This window comes from Gorilla gorilla, chromosome 11 (genome assembly GCF_029281585.2).
Source record: "Gorilla gorilla gorilla isolate KB3781 chromosome 11, NHGRI_mGorGor1-v2.1_pri, whole genome shotgun sequence".
NCBI lineage: Eukaryota > Metazoa > Chordata > Mammalia > Primates > Hominidae > Gorilla > Gorilla gorilla.
Genome location: NC_073235.2, coordinates 92,527,409 through 92,540,965, shown reverse-complemented (window position 1 = coordinate 92,540,965; position 13,557 = coordinate 92,527,409). Strand labels below are relative to the sequence as shown.

The following is a 13,557-nucleotide window of genomic DNA, read 5'->3' as shown; positions in this document are numbered from 1 at the left end:
TTGTTGAACTTTATAGGCATTTCCTATTCTTAGAAATATTAAGCAAAGTGTCAACTGGTAAACAGTAAAATTCAGTTCTCAAATTGTGAGGATGGTTCTTCTATTAATGTGTTAGCAACTCTACAATAAAAATATCAAAGTCTTTTTATAAGGCTTACACCTTCAAAACAAAGTTATTCATTTATTACAACAAAATTTATGTTATTACCTATTATGTGCCAGGTATTGTGCTAGATGCCAGGGTATGTCTGTAATAAGCTAGAGTCCATGCCCTTCAGGAGCCTACAGAAAAGAGTGGACATTAAAAATAAGCAGGCAATTAGACTACAGTGCGCTAAGTATTAGCAGTGTGATAAGAAAGTACTAGTGGTAGGGGAGAAGTAGGACAGGACATTGATAGAAACCATTTGAAGGACCTGTTCAGCTCACACACTTTTCCCTGGGAGTCACCTTCTGCCTTTTATCAGAGCCTTGTCTGAACTATGTACCTCCATCTTTCACACGTGATCAGGCGAGGGATACAAACCTTACACAGGCTAGGACTCAAAGACACGTGATCAGTTAGCTATGGCAGCTAACTTGGTTATATAAAATCAAGACTGAGGTGGTTGTTTGAGGCTATACATAAGTAGAAAAAAGACTGTTCTGAAGAAGTCTGGAGAGGAGACTCAATCCACTTGGGAAGAATCTGCTTTGAAGCTATCTCACTAATGTGCCTGGCGAATTGGCGCTGGCTATTGACAGGAGGCCTCAGATCTTCTCCATGGCACTGCTTGAGGCATGGCAGCTGGCTCTCAGTGAGCAATCCAAGAGACCAAAGCAGAAGCTGCAATGCCCTTTATGACCTAGTCTCAGCAGTCATACACCATCACTTTCACTGTATTTGTCACCAGGCCATCCCCCACTTACTGTGAAAGGAGTGTATAGAAGGCTTTCTTCGCTTGCTAACAACTAGAAATAAACCCAACTACCTGCCTAGATGAGGACTTTAACACAATAATATTGGAAATGGCAGCAGCAGCAGGAGTGCTGCAATTGAAAAGGGTAATATCAATCTCTCCCAAAGGAGCAGGCAGGTAGTTATAAGGAGGAAAAAGGGACAATGAGATTACATTTGCACACCATACACCTACAAGAACTACCCTAGGTTAAGTAGTGTCATTTGGGGAAGGGGGCATATATACCAGGCCAAAGGACTAGAAACACTGCTCTGCATGGTGTAAGAAGTTAACTCTCCTTGACTCCTAGCACAACTGAACCAGTGTTAGGTTTTGCATAGTATATGGAATTTGCGGAGGGCCTTTGGGGCAGACTGAACCCCTCTGGAGTAGTCCTAAATTGAATCATAGTCTAAAGAGTCCTAAGACTTAGGACGTAAGACTCAAGACTTACTCTTAAAACTTAGGACTCTGGGGAGTCCTATGGTTTTTTGGGAGTAACACTTTGCTGAATGTCTACCTTTGAGCATCAACAGTGATCCTCAAATTCTTTATGGTGTATGTACAGTCACTAAGTTTTTAGGGCAAAAACATGTAATATTGAAATTAGAACTGGCGTTGAAATCCTTACCCTGCTCTTGGATATATGAACTAGTCTATTCTGGCTTTATGTACATAGCAAGTTAACTATGGAGGAGTAGAAGCCGTTAGAAGAACTCTAGAATTTTCAAAAAGGGGTTCTAAAGGAGCTGAATACATTTTTCAGGTGTACATAGAATTTTTAAAAACCTTCAGGATAGGACTGAATTTTGTGTTTTGTTTTAATGTAATCTCATATATTTAAAGAAATATACTTACTCATCACAGTTCTCAGAGGCAAAAAATTAAACATAGCTAATCAAATAAAATATATTTTTCTGAAGGACCCCAGAGTCAAAGGAAGTAAATGATCTCCAATTTCAGAGTAAAAATAAATAAATAAATAAATGAAAAGAATCAGAGAACATAAACAGCAACAACAAAACCTAGTTGAAATGGACATGCTGAGTACATTTGAAGATCGATTTGGATTACATTTAGGTACAAAGAGAGTCTATGTAGTCTCAGATGGAAAAATCAAGACAAAGGGTAACTGTGATTTGCACACAATCAACTACAACATGAAAGAGCATCGGACTCAAAGCTCGATGTGGCTATAGTGACCCCTGCTGGAGCCTATCTTTTAAACTAAAAACCTATGTCAGGGCTTCTATGAGGATAACTAAAATTTTCATAGAAAAACTGATTTTGAGAGTTGGGAGAACACTTAGAGGACATTTAGCATAACCTCCTTACTTCATAATTGATGAAACAGGCCTTTGGCCCAGAGAGGTTAAATGACTTGCTTTAGGTCACACAGCTGGGATTACCAGAATGTAAAGATGTCTGCTCAATTCTTGGGCCTGTTTCCATCAGTGGAGTTTTCTGTTACAACTAATAAAAGTATCTATAACACACAAAATGAGATGTCCAGGAAAAATCTCTTACACTGATTTTAAAATATTCACTTGATCTAGTTAACTAAAACTCAATTTTGCCGAAGAGAGAATTTCTAATTGATATTAACATGATACTTTTTTTCTTTAGCCTTATGAGTTTATACAACTTTGTATCTGACTCAAATTTATTTTTGGAATGTTAAGTAGTTCTGTCCTTCACTAGGTTACCTATGTTCCACATCTCTATTTTAATCTTTTTGAAATATTTATTTGGATATTCTTTTTACGTCCTTTTCCATTCTTTGCCTCTAAAACTTGTTGATAATATACTAAGCAAAGGGACAAAAAGGAAACGATGGTAAAGGACCTTATACTGGGATTTTCTGGAAGGCCTGACTCTGATTCTTACCATCTACTCAGAGCTCTGGGACCACCCACTCATGAGTGCTCTTTGCATCTTCATTTTTCTTCTACCAATCAATACTTCTCTTTCCCCACTCCTTAAATCAGAGGTCCCCAGACATATCACAATCATGGGGTTTGTGTATTCACTCTCCTCTCACTGTACCAGAAGGCATAATCCTGGTCCCTGCTCATATTCTTAGGTAGTTATGGAAGCTTTGGCAAAGTCACTTTACTCTTTCCACATTTCCTTTCTGCCATCTTTAAAATAGGTATAATAATATCAGCTATACATACTTCGCAGTGTTTCAGGGATGATCTCTGTAATTTTTTCCTCTCCAATTATTCAAGCAGGCAGCCAGGTTCTTTTCTACTTTTTTGTGTGTGTCCGGAATTTTTTGCATGGGGAAAACTTAAGCCATCCGAGGTTTTAAAACTCCTTATCTTTTATACAAAAGATTATGGTAGGAGCCCTGGAGAAGGAAGGGAGAAGAGGGCTTTAAGTAAAAAGAACAAGAAAGAAGATTGTCCCATTCTGACTAGAAAGGTTATAGAGGTTTATTGGTTTCATGACCAATTGGGAACACTATAGAGCCTGCTCTGAGGATGTCCCTGAGCAGGGTGGAAAGACCTCAGGGTGGAAGGGTTCATGATGTATGATTCAAAACCTAACTGGAAGACAGACAGAAGTAGAGATCGACATTGATTCACAGGCAAGTGGCACTTTGGCCAAGGAGTCAGCGGGTTGGAAAACAGAATTTAAGGAATGGTTAAAGGGAGGCCTGAGGAAGAGTTTTAGGATGGGCCCCTCAGAGTAAGCAGAGTGAGAATATCTGTGTCCCAAATTAATGCTTACTAAAAGGCATCCACTGTAAAACAGATTCTCAGTAATCAAGTAAAGAGTATGGCCAATCCTGTGGATGCCAGTTAGGGGCCTCCCCTAGCTACCCTGGCGCTTGTACAATGGGCCCATGAACACTTTGGCCCTAGCAACGGGCATGTTGATCACGTGTGGGCTTAAGAACATGGGATTCTTTTCTCCCACTATGATCTGGCTAGTCTCACTGATGAGAGATTTAAGGAATCTGAGTTGAAGAAATGGTTTCATGTCCGTTGGAAAGAGCTGACTTGATTAAATGGTAGAATAATCTATTGACAACTTATGTTGCCACTTGTAAGACTAGGTTGCTGTCCCACAAGTTATTGTATATTTCTCAAGCCAGCAACTAATATATAATGCTATTTCTTCCATAGCCAGAATACTTAGATCTGTAAATGAAAGTGTAAAAGTATTGGTGGTTCCATTATTATTCCTAATGACCTACTCACATAAATTTTGTTTCCAACCTCACAATGTTGTGCTCTTAGTTTCCATGGAAGGAATACTTTTTCCAGGAAACACTAGAAGGGTTCCTTTGAATGGAAGCTGAGACTGCCACATCAGCCACTTTGAGGTCTTCAAGGCACTGAACCAACAAGGAAAGAAAGGGATTACTGTATTCGCTGGGACGATTAATCCTAATCATAAAGTGGGAAAAGTGTTGGTACTACAAAACAGAGGGAAGACCATGTCTCGAAGGCAAGACATTCTCTGAGCAACTCCTTTCATATCCATATCTGAGCAATTCCTTCCATATCCATGGTAAAATTTACAAGATTAGAGCAAACCAAGCCAAGCAAGAACCACAATGGTTCAGATATTTCAGGAATGAAGGTTCAGGTCACTCTGACTGATAAATAATAACACCTAGCTAAAATGGTAACTGAGCAAAGGGAGCATGGGAAGGGAAGTGGAAGAGGGAGTTACAAATACCTACTATGGCCTCATAAATTGTGTAGACTGCAACCATCGTGCATATTTTCTAATGTTTCTCTTTCCCCATCTTCCCTGAGGTCTTTGAGGATTTGAACTTAATTATGGAATAGGTCAGGGTCTGGAAGTGATAAGTAGTGAGAATTAACATTTAGGAGATTTGTCATCTTCCTGCAAATAAACCACCTCAGGTGAAATTATTACAGGTTATCAGATGGAAGAGGAGGACTGCTCCTACTAACAACTAAGACTCAGTGGAGTTTGTTAATTCAGGCAACAATTGGTGATATTTTAAGGAATGTTTTGTCATTACATTGTACAAATTATCAGTATCCTATTTTCCATTGATAGTGAGGCCATTACTGATTTCAAGTCTAATCTATGTGTATGTTAACATCCGCAATGTGCTTATACTATGTGATAGATTTCTTTGGAGGAAGGGAAACACAAGTGAAGGATTTGTAGCTGGATTCATTAGAACCTACCCAAATATTTCCATTCACAGGATCCCACTCTACTAACCTATGCCTAGAAAGGCTGCACTGTAATGCTGAAAGCTGTATAAGCAAATTTAGGTTTGTTTTTTGGCTATTTTAGCCCCATTGGTACAAGAAACAAGAGTCTTTTAGGTAGTTTCTAGTGCAAGCAGAACCTTTCCCATGGCCTTCATGCTCATAATTTCCACTATAATATGTTATTGCACCAGTTACTTCATCTCTTAAGCCTTGCTGCTGAGAGGCACCTGGTTACCAGCAACAAAAGCTGATCATTTAAGAAATGTTTTGTCACTGTATGGTATGGATGATCAGTGTCCTATTTTCCATTGACAGTGAGGTCATTACCAATTTCAAATCTAATCTATGTATACGTTAACATCTACAACGTGCTCATACTATGTGATAAGTCGTTCAGGGGGAAGGGGAACACAAATGAAGGAAAGAAATGGCCCATGGCCTCAAGTACATTGTGATCTTATAATCAGTAGCTAAAAGAGTTCTGCTAAACTTCAGAGAGGAAATGGGATTCTTTCAGCTGCCTCATTCCCTCTTCACTAGATGATCAGTGAACACTATATTTGTTAAGCTGAATTAGAGACGAGAGAAACTATTTCTTGGAGTGCTAAGTATTGATCTCGTATTTCTCACAGAAGCGGTGTTAAAAATGACAGTTAAGCTTTCACACTAATTCTTCAAAGCCTATTGAACCCAAAAGGTTACTGAACTACACTGTTATTTGCATATAAAATATTGTAAATATCTGGCAAAATTACGAATAGGCTTTAACTGAATAACCAGGAAACCTAATGACCATCCAGAGATTGTTCCTATGGTAAAATATATTTCATGTCTAACCTAATATGATATTGAAAATATCCATTTCCTTTCCCTCCCCTCAAGCATATATTCCCTACCCTGGCATCTATGGTTAAAAGGGAGTCCTCCTCTCCTGGCCACTTCCCAATAATGCCATGTGGTCTGGCAATGAAGGAATCACCCCTGACTAGGTGTAAAGAGAAAGGTGGTTTGAGAAATGATTGGCAGCAGGGGTAGAAAGTAGAAGATGGGCTTTACAGCCAGGCTGACTAGGAAAACTAGAAAAGTTTTCCCATGGCCTTTTCAATGCACTATGTGCATCTGACCCCAACAGGAGGCCACCAGAGGCAGCATTCCCTCCATCTGTCCCCAGATAAAACCCTTTTCAAGAATACCTTTTACTTCTTTCATAATCAATATTTTACAGAATGTTAAGTAACTTGTCAAAGTCCATTTAGCAAGAAAATATCAAAGCCAAGGTTGAAAGTTAGGTTATCGTACTCCCATGTCCCTTCCTGTATGTTTTTCAGTACTTTCTGGGAAAATACAATCACCTTAAAAATAGTCAACAAGTGGGTTAGAAGAAGGGATGTCAGTTAATTAAATGACTGAATCTCAGTTGTTTACTCTGTAGACTGTAATCTGATTAAAGGAATTTTATTGTGTTTTTTGACTACATGAATACATTAAAGAGTTATATAATATAGCCTCAAAAAATAGGCAATAAGGGGCATTTTCCACCAATTTATCATGATAGATAAACTATACTTCCCATCAGTGGTCTCAAACCAGCCAACACATTAAAATCACCCAGAAGCTTTAAAATTAACTGAGCTCTAGCCGGGCATGGTGGCTCATGCCTGTAATCCCAGCACTTTGGGAGGCTGAGGTGGGTGGATCACTTGAGGTGAGGAATTCGAAACCAGCCTGGCCAACATGGTAAAACCCTGTCTCTACTAAAAGTACAAAAATTAGCCAGGCATGGTGGTGGGCGCCTGTAATCCCAGGTACGTGGGAGGCTGAGGCAGAAGAATTCCTTGAGCCCAGGAGGCAGAGGTTGCAGTGAGCAGAGACCATGCCACTGCACTCTAGCCTGGGCAACAGAGCCAGACTCTGTCTCAAAAACAAAACAAAACAAAACAAAAAAAACCTGAGCTCTACTCCAGACCAATTAAATTAGACTCTCTGGGGGTAGGGCTTTGTGCAAATTTAACCATTTGACTCTAATGTATGCCCAAGGTTCAGAAGCTCTGGTATAATATATTATAAAGAAAATAGGCTTCGGAATCTCAGACCTAGGCTTGAAGTCAAGATCCATAACTTGCTCGCTGTGTGACTTCAACAAGCAAGGTACTTAATTGCTTTAAGAGTGAGAAAGAAAAGAAACCTTCTCTGAGGAATGTAAGCCTCCTCTAAATTATCAGGCCCAAAGAGGCATGGGAGTAAGGCAGCAGTGACATCCCACTTTCCCTGCTCGAGCTCATCACCTCTTGAAGCTTCTTGCTATGTGGACTCTAGACTGACTGTCGCTGCAAATAGCTATAAGTTAACCTAACAATGTTGCATGATGGACACCATAACTCACGCCCTAGAGTTCAACAATGTATAGCTAATCACTAATCAATGTCATTTCTGTAAACCAATGGGAATTCCTGAAAAACAACTTTGTATCAGCCCACTTTCTTCCTTTTTTGCCTATAAAAACCTACTTTTCACAAAGGTCAAATGGAACTCTTATACAAGGTTATCAGGTCTGAGTCTTCTGGGCAGCTGTCCTCATCTTGGCTCAAGTAAACTCATTAAAATTATATTTACTGCCTCAGCTTCTTCCTTTAGGTTCACAAGAGAGTAGATTTTTAAAATTTTATTTTGAGACAGGATCTCTGTCGCCCAGCTTGGAGAGTAGCACGATCTCGGCTCACTGCAGCCTCCACCTCCCAGGCATCGATCCTCCCACTTCAGCCTCCCAAATAGTTGGGACTACAGGTGCACACCACCACACCTGGCTAATTTTTGTATTTTTAGTAGAGACGGGGTTTTGCCATATTGCCCAGGCTTGTCTCAAACTCCTGAGCTCAAACTCCTGATCCGCCCGCCTTGGCCTCCCAAAGTGCTGGGATTACAGGGGTGTGCCACCGCACCCTGTCAAGAGAGTAGATTTTAAGTGTTTCACCATGCACAAAAAATAAATATGTGAGATAATACATATGTTAAATAGCCTGGTTTAGCCATTCCACAATGTATGCATATATCAAAACATCATGTTGTCTACCATAAATATATACAATTTTTACTTGTCAATTTAAAAAGTGTTAAGTTTTATGAGGATCAGGGAGAACGTATTTGAGCATCTCACATTACATTTGGAATAAGTAGAAACACAATAAATGGTAGCATTAATACTGGAAAACTGCTTAGTGGAGAGAAAGTGGGTTTAGAATTGGATATACCTGGCTTCACATCCCATTTCTACCATGTTTAGTCTTTGATAAGTTAAACGTTCTGTGCCTTAGCTTCCTAATTTGTATAATGGTTAGAATAATTCCTATTTTAAAGAATTGCTATGAGAATTAAATGAAATAACATTTGTAAAACATCTAGCACATTACTTCTATTGTTTGCAATCCAGCTGTACTAGTAAAACGGCCCTTGAAAACAGTCATAGAATATTCCTTACATTTGGAATGTTCTGTTTTAGATGTGGGCATGTATAGGTTCTGTGTTTAGTGTAATAAATGTATATAACAGAATAAATTCTATTTATTCTATACTATTAACTATATCAACTGAAGAACGATGAGATTCAGAAATTTGGAAAGGAGAGCTTTATTTCACATAAAGGGTTGTAGCCTGCAGGTGGCCATCCTGACAGGCTGGGAAGCATGGCCTCTGGCCAGAAGCCAGAAACAGATACTTCAAGGGTCAGAAGAGTAAGACAGGAATTTATGCTGAATGGGGTGGCCAAATGTGCATATTCAATAAGCTATAGGAAAAGTCATGAATATTTATGAAAGGAGAAACATATGCATGCCCACATGAACTTCATGCCTCTTCATGGGATCCATGTTAGAAAAATGGCTGTCGGCATGATCCAAGGGTGGAGTTTTCAGCCCTCTGGCATCAAAAGGTAAAAGTAGAGGGCACAAAAACCCTCACTGTGCATACTCCATAGACTGGCCAGAACCACTCCATACTCAGTGGTCTCTTACCAGGTAAAAAGGAGGGGCAATGTCAGGTGGATAGCTGTATCAGTGGTAGAGTCTTCAGAAAGGGCTGGTTTCTGTTTAGCCCCTAGGGGAGAAAGCCCTTCCCATCATGGCTGGGAACTCAGCTTTCAAAGTTTCTCTGGGGTCCCCTTGGCCGAAAGAGGTGGTTCTGTTAAGTCAGTTGTGGAATGGGGGGTGCTTAGGATTTCATTTTTATTTCTTCCCTACTATACCATAGAATAAAGCTTCAAGATTTGGTGGCTGGATATAATGAAGGGACTTACTGAGGAGAGGGCAAGTGGAACCCACTGAGTTAGTGAGCTGGAAGGGAAATGCAGGCATCTCGCCCTTCCATCTATAGGGGAGTTTACATTTTTACCCCAAGGGTTTAATAATTTAAGTCTATAAAACAAACTAATAGAATAACAGAAAAAAGGCATACAAATTGACTAACATGCTCATGTATGCACAGAAGTCATGCAAAATATGAAAAAGTCAAAAAAAAGGCAAGATGGTTAATGCTTAAATATTTGCCTCACTGGGGAGAGGTAAGATGGGGGTTAGGAGTAAATAATTTTCAGGGGAAAAGAATGAGCCCACAAAACAATTCCCTGGAACTAAGCTCCTCTGGGCTCTGGGGGACATGGAGTCACAGGGTGTGGGAGGGAGAGGAGAGGAAAGGCATGGGTTAAGGGAGGTCTTGTAATGCAGGTGAAAGTATCTCAGGTAATGTCAGGGATGCCCTCAGAAAAAATAGATGGTAGCTTGTGGTTGAGTTAATCTTTCCTAGATCCAGGGAGGGAGTTGTGGCAGGGGATGGGGGGATGGGAGGATGGGGGGATGGGGGTTGGCTCAGAGAAAGCATGGCTGTTGATTTCACTGATGTACATTTTCTTTACAAATACAAATCTCCTCCACCAAAAGACAACCTTGCAGGGCCATTCCTTTCTGCAGACCCTCTCAGTATCCATCTTAAAATATGTTTTTTAAGTATATTTTGGAGTAAAATAGTTTTAGTTTCCTTTACATCTGTGTTGTTAGGAAGAGCTGTTGCCTGAACCTGATCCCCTAGTGAAGATCAAAGTGACCCAGAACACAGGGGGAAGTCAGGCTAGATTGTCATCACTGCCTTCATGAAATGGAATCTTGTACAGTCATTAGCTACTTACATCTCAGTGCTTCAATGCTGTAGTAGTAGAGGTTTGTAATCAAGATGCATTGTGTCAGCAGTGTTAAAACATCCCTGCTCCATTCTGACAACAAAATCTATAAATAGTTGATCTGAATATGGCTCACACCCGACCCTTGTATAATTCTCTATCTTCACAAGATGTGCCTGGCACATAAGGCCAAAGAACCTGGACCAATGCCTGACATATACAAAGTACTCAATAAATGTTCCTTGAATTGAACTGACCTATGTCCTTTGCCTGGAACACTTCTTTAGCTGGAACTAGACGTGAACATTTATTGGGTCTTACCAAGTGTCTGACCCTTTACTAGGCACTTTATATAGAGATCACCTCATTCACCTGGCAAACTCCTGCCCATCCTTCAAGATCCAGCTCAAATGTCACCTATTCTGTTAAACCTTGACTCCCTCCAACAAAGTCCTCTGTGCTTTTGCACTGACAGTTCTTTGCTCAATCTTCAGAAGAGCACTTACCACCTTCTATGTTAACATATCTGTTTACAAGTCTGTCTTCCCCACTGGAATATGAGGTCATCAGGGGCATTGTGTCTTTATTAATTTTTTTGTGTGAATGGTATATAGCACAAACATGATGAAATTAATTTGTAAAACAGTCTTGCGATTTTGCTAACTGTCACACTGAATATATTTATTTAAAAAACTACATCTTTCTAGACAAAAAGCCAGCTAATTTTTATATAACTGAGAAAGAAAGGGAGTTTCTATATAACCGAGGAAGAATGAATTCTATAATATCTGCACAGACCAGCTGTGAGAATCAACACCTCACAAGAAATATGTAATATGTTGCCACTAGCACCTACCTTGGAATCAAACAGGTGTGCTCAGGATATCTATTTCACCTGGTCACCATCAGCTGGCAGGTCCAATAGGCTACAACAAGAAAGAGAAGGATGAGAAGATTTGTATCTCTCTCTCTCTCTTTCTCTCTCTCTCTCTCTCTCACACACACACACACACACACACACACACACACACACACACCCCTCATTTTTCCCTAAAGCATTATTGCTCAAAATCTTTTTTTTTTTTAAGATGGAGTCTTGCTCTGTCTCCCAGGCTGGAGTGCAGTGGCCCAATCTCGGCTCACTGCAACCTCTGCCTCCTGGGTTCAAGAAATTCTCCTACCTCAGCCTCCTGAGTAGCTGGGATTACAGGTATGCATCACCACATCCAGCTAATTTTTGTATTTTTAGTAGAGACGGGCTCTCGCCATGTTGGCCAGGCAGTTCTCAAACTCTTGACTTCAGGTGATCCGCCCACCTTGGCCTCCCACAGTGCTGGGATTACAGGTGTGAGCCACTGCGCCCAGCCCAAAATCGTTAACTCAAATATAAAATGGGGAGAGAACACTCACAGAGTTTTGTGAAGATAAAATGACATAATATATATGAAGTGCCTGATACAGTGACAAATTCATTGCCAGCTAAAAAAGTGGTAGTTACTTATGGTACTTGTGGGTTTGGTGGCCCACACTAGACCACACTTTTTTAACCTTCTAGCTTTCTGATTCCTCTGTTTCCACTAAATGGTGTGGAGCAGGAAGCTTAGTGAGAAAAATTTCTTGACTCTCAGATGTTTGACATGAGCAAGCAACTGGTTGAACTGTGGCGCAATTTACTGAAATAGAGAAGATTGGGTGGGGAGGGTAGTGTTGATAAATCAAGAGTTCTGCCTTGGACATGTTAAGTTGAAAATTCCTATTAACTATCCAAAAGGCGTGTAAAATAGACTGTTGAATATGAGTCTGGAGCAGATCAGCAGAAAATTAATGTTAAAAGTCAGAGAGCTGGATGAAATATCTATGGAAAAAGCATACATATAATAAATGAAATGTTTTTTTCACAGTTATAAAATGGATTCTGTTCTAAAATTTTCCTTTCTACTTGTATTTGATATTCACCTTTCTATGTCAGTACATATAGATTTAGCTGGAGATACTATAACTTACTTAATTTCTAATAGTTGTACATATATTTTGTTCCCAACTTGAAACATTACATGCTTTACAAATATCTTTGAGAGTTTATGCAAGTTAATCAGAGGGTAAAATCCTAAAAGATAGAATTGCTGGGTCAAATGCAACGGCATATTTAAAAATTTAAAAGATAGTGCCAGATTGTCCTGCAAAATGGATAAAAAGTAAAATTTATACTCCCACCAAGAGGGAAAGAAGGGGTTATTTTCTCATGCTTATCCTGATTTTGAATGAGAAATGGTATTTCACTGATCTTTTAATTTTTGTTCTTATTTAATTATGAGTGAGGTTCAGCATCTTTTCAGAGGCTTATCAGAAATATATATTTCTTTTTGCCATTTTTCCATTGGGTTTTTAACCTTCTTATTTTTAAGGGTTCTGGGCTAAAGGTAAGAAGAAAGCCATTTTTTTCCTATCATAAGTGCTTTATTTCCACCCTTCTGCTATGTTTGCATTCTAAGGGGACTTCTATTTCAGGCCACATTTAGTAACCAGGTAGTATATTTACCTTCCTGCTGTAAACAATTAGAACATAGGGTAAAATATAAGAAACAACTTTTCAGAAATTGGACACTGGCAGCATAAGACTATAATTCCTGGGAGAAGGGAAACAAATGATGTGATGCGCAGAACTGTCCTAGAGGCAGATTTTGGATCACAGTACAGGGAGGACAAAACTAAGAGAAAAGCCATCTTGCTAAGTCAAGGAAACAGATCAGTAATTGGAAACGCTGAGGAGACTAGGTATTGTGGGGCAAAGGGCCGGAGAGGAGGGAGTTATGCAAAGAAAGGCGCTAGAGGTCCCCTTGAATCTGAAATAGGCTGTAAATGAATAGAATGAAAGAAACTTCATGAGCCAGGCAAAGAACTCCTTAAGAACAATAGCTGAACACTTATTTGAGTTCACAATGGGCTCTAAATTCTGAGTAGCCAGAGTAGGAAGACTAGTTGAATACCCAGGGCATTAAAAAACCCTAGAAAGGTCACGCATTAATAATCAGACTAAACTAGTCCCAGAGTAAAAGCTACTGTAGACCAACCCCAGCAAGCTTAAAAGTCAGCCTTTAAAACATTAACTTGATCTACAAGTAACTTAACTCCTTGTCTAAACCAACTTCAACACTCTTCAAAGGAAGACAACAAACTTCAGCTATTCTATAACATAATATTTACAATTCCCTGCACTCAATAAAAAATTACTAGACTTACTAAGGGG

At 39.6% G+C, this 13,557-nt stretch overlaps 2 protein-coding genes across 10 annotated transcripts in view; one reads left to right on the top strand and one right to left on the bottom strand.

Moving 5' to 3' along the window:
• The window catches only part of C11H2orf88 (chromosome 11 C2orf88 homolog), a 323,752-nt gene that overhangs the window by 107,800 nt on the left and 202,395 nt on the right, over positions 1-13,557 (bottom strand). For 3 of the 9 annotated variants that reach the window (XM_055379250.2, XM_063695393.1, XM_055379249.2), the window contains exons 2-4: positions 11,167-11,236; positions 3,116-3,291; positions 209-282 (exon numbers count right to left, since the gene is read on the bottom strand). The gene's annotated coding sequence lies outside the window, so the exon portion shown is untranslated. Of the gene's footprint in view, positions 1-208; positions 283-526; positions 759-3,115; positions 3,292-11,166; positions 11,237-13,557 lie in introns of those variants that run through there. The other 6 variants (XM_055379253.2, XM_019022037.4, XM_019022031.4 and 3 more) reach the window with 3 other exon arrangements.
• Positions 1-13,557, top strand: part of MSTN (myostatin) — an 88,145-nt gene that overhangs the window by 52,754 nt on the left and 21,834 nt on the right. The window lies entirely within an intron of this gene.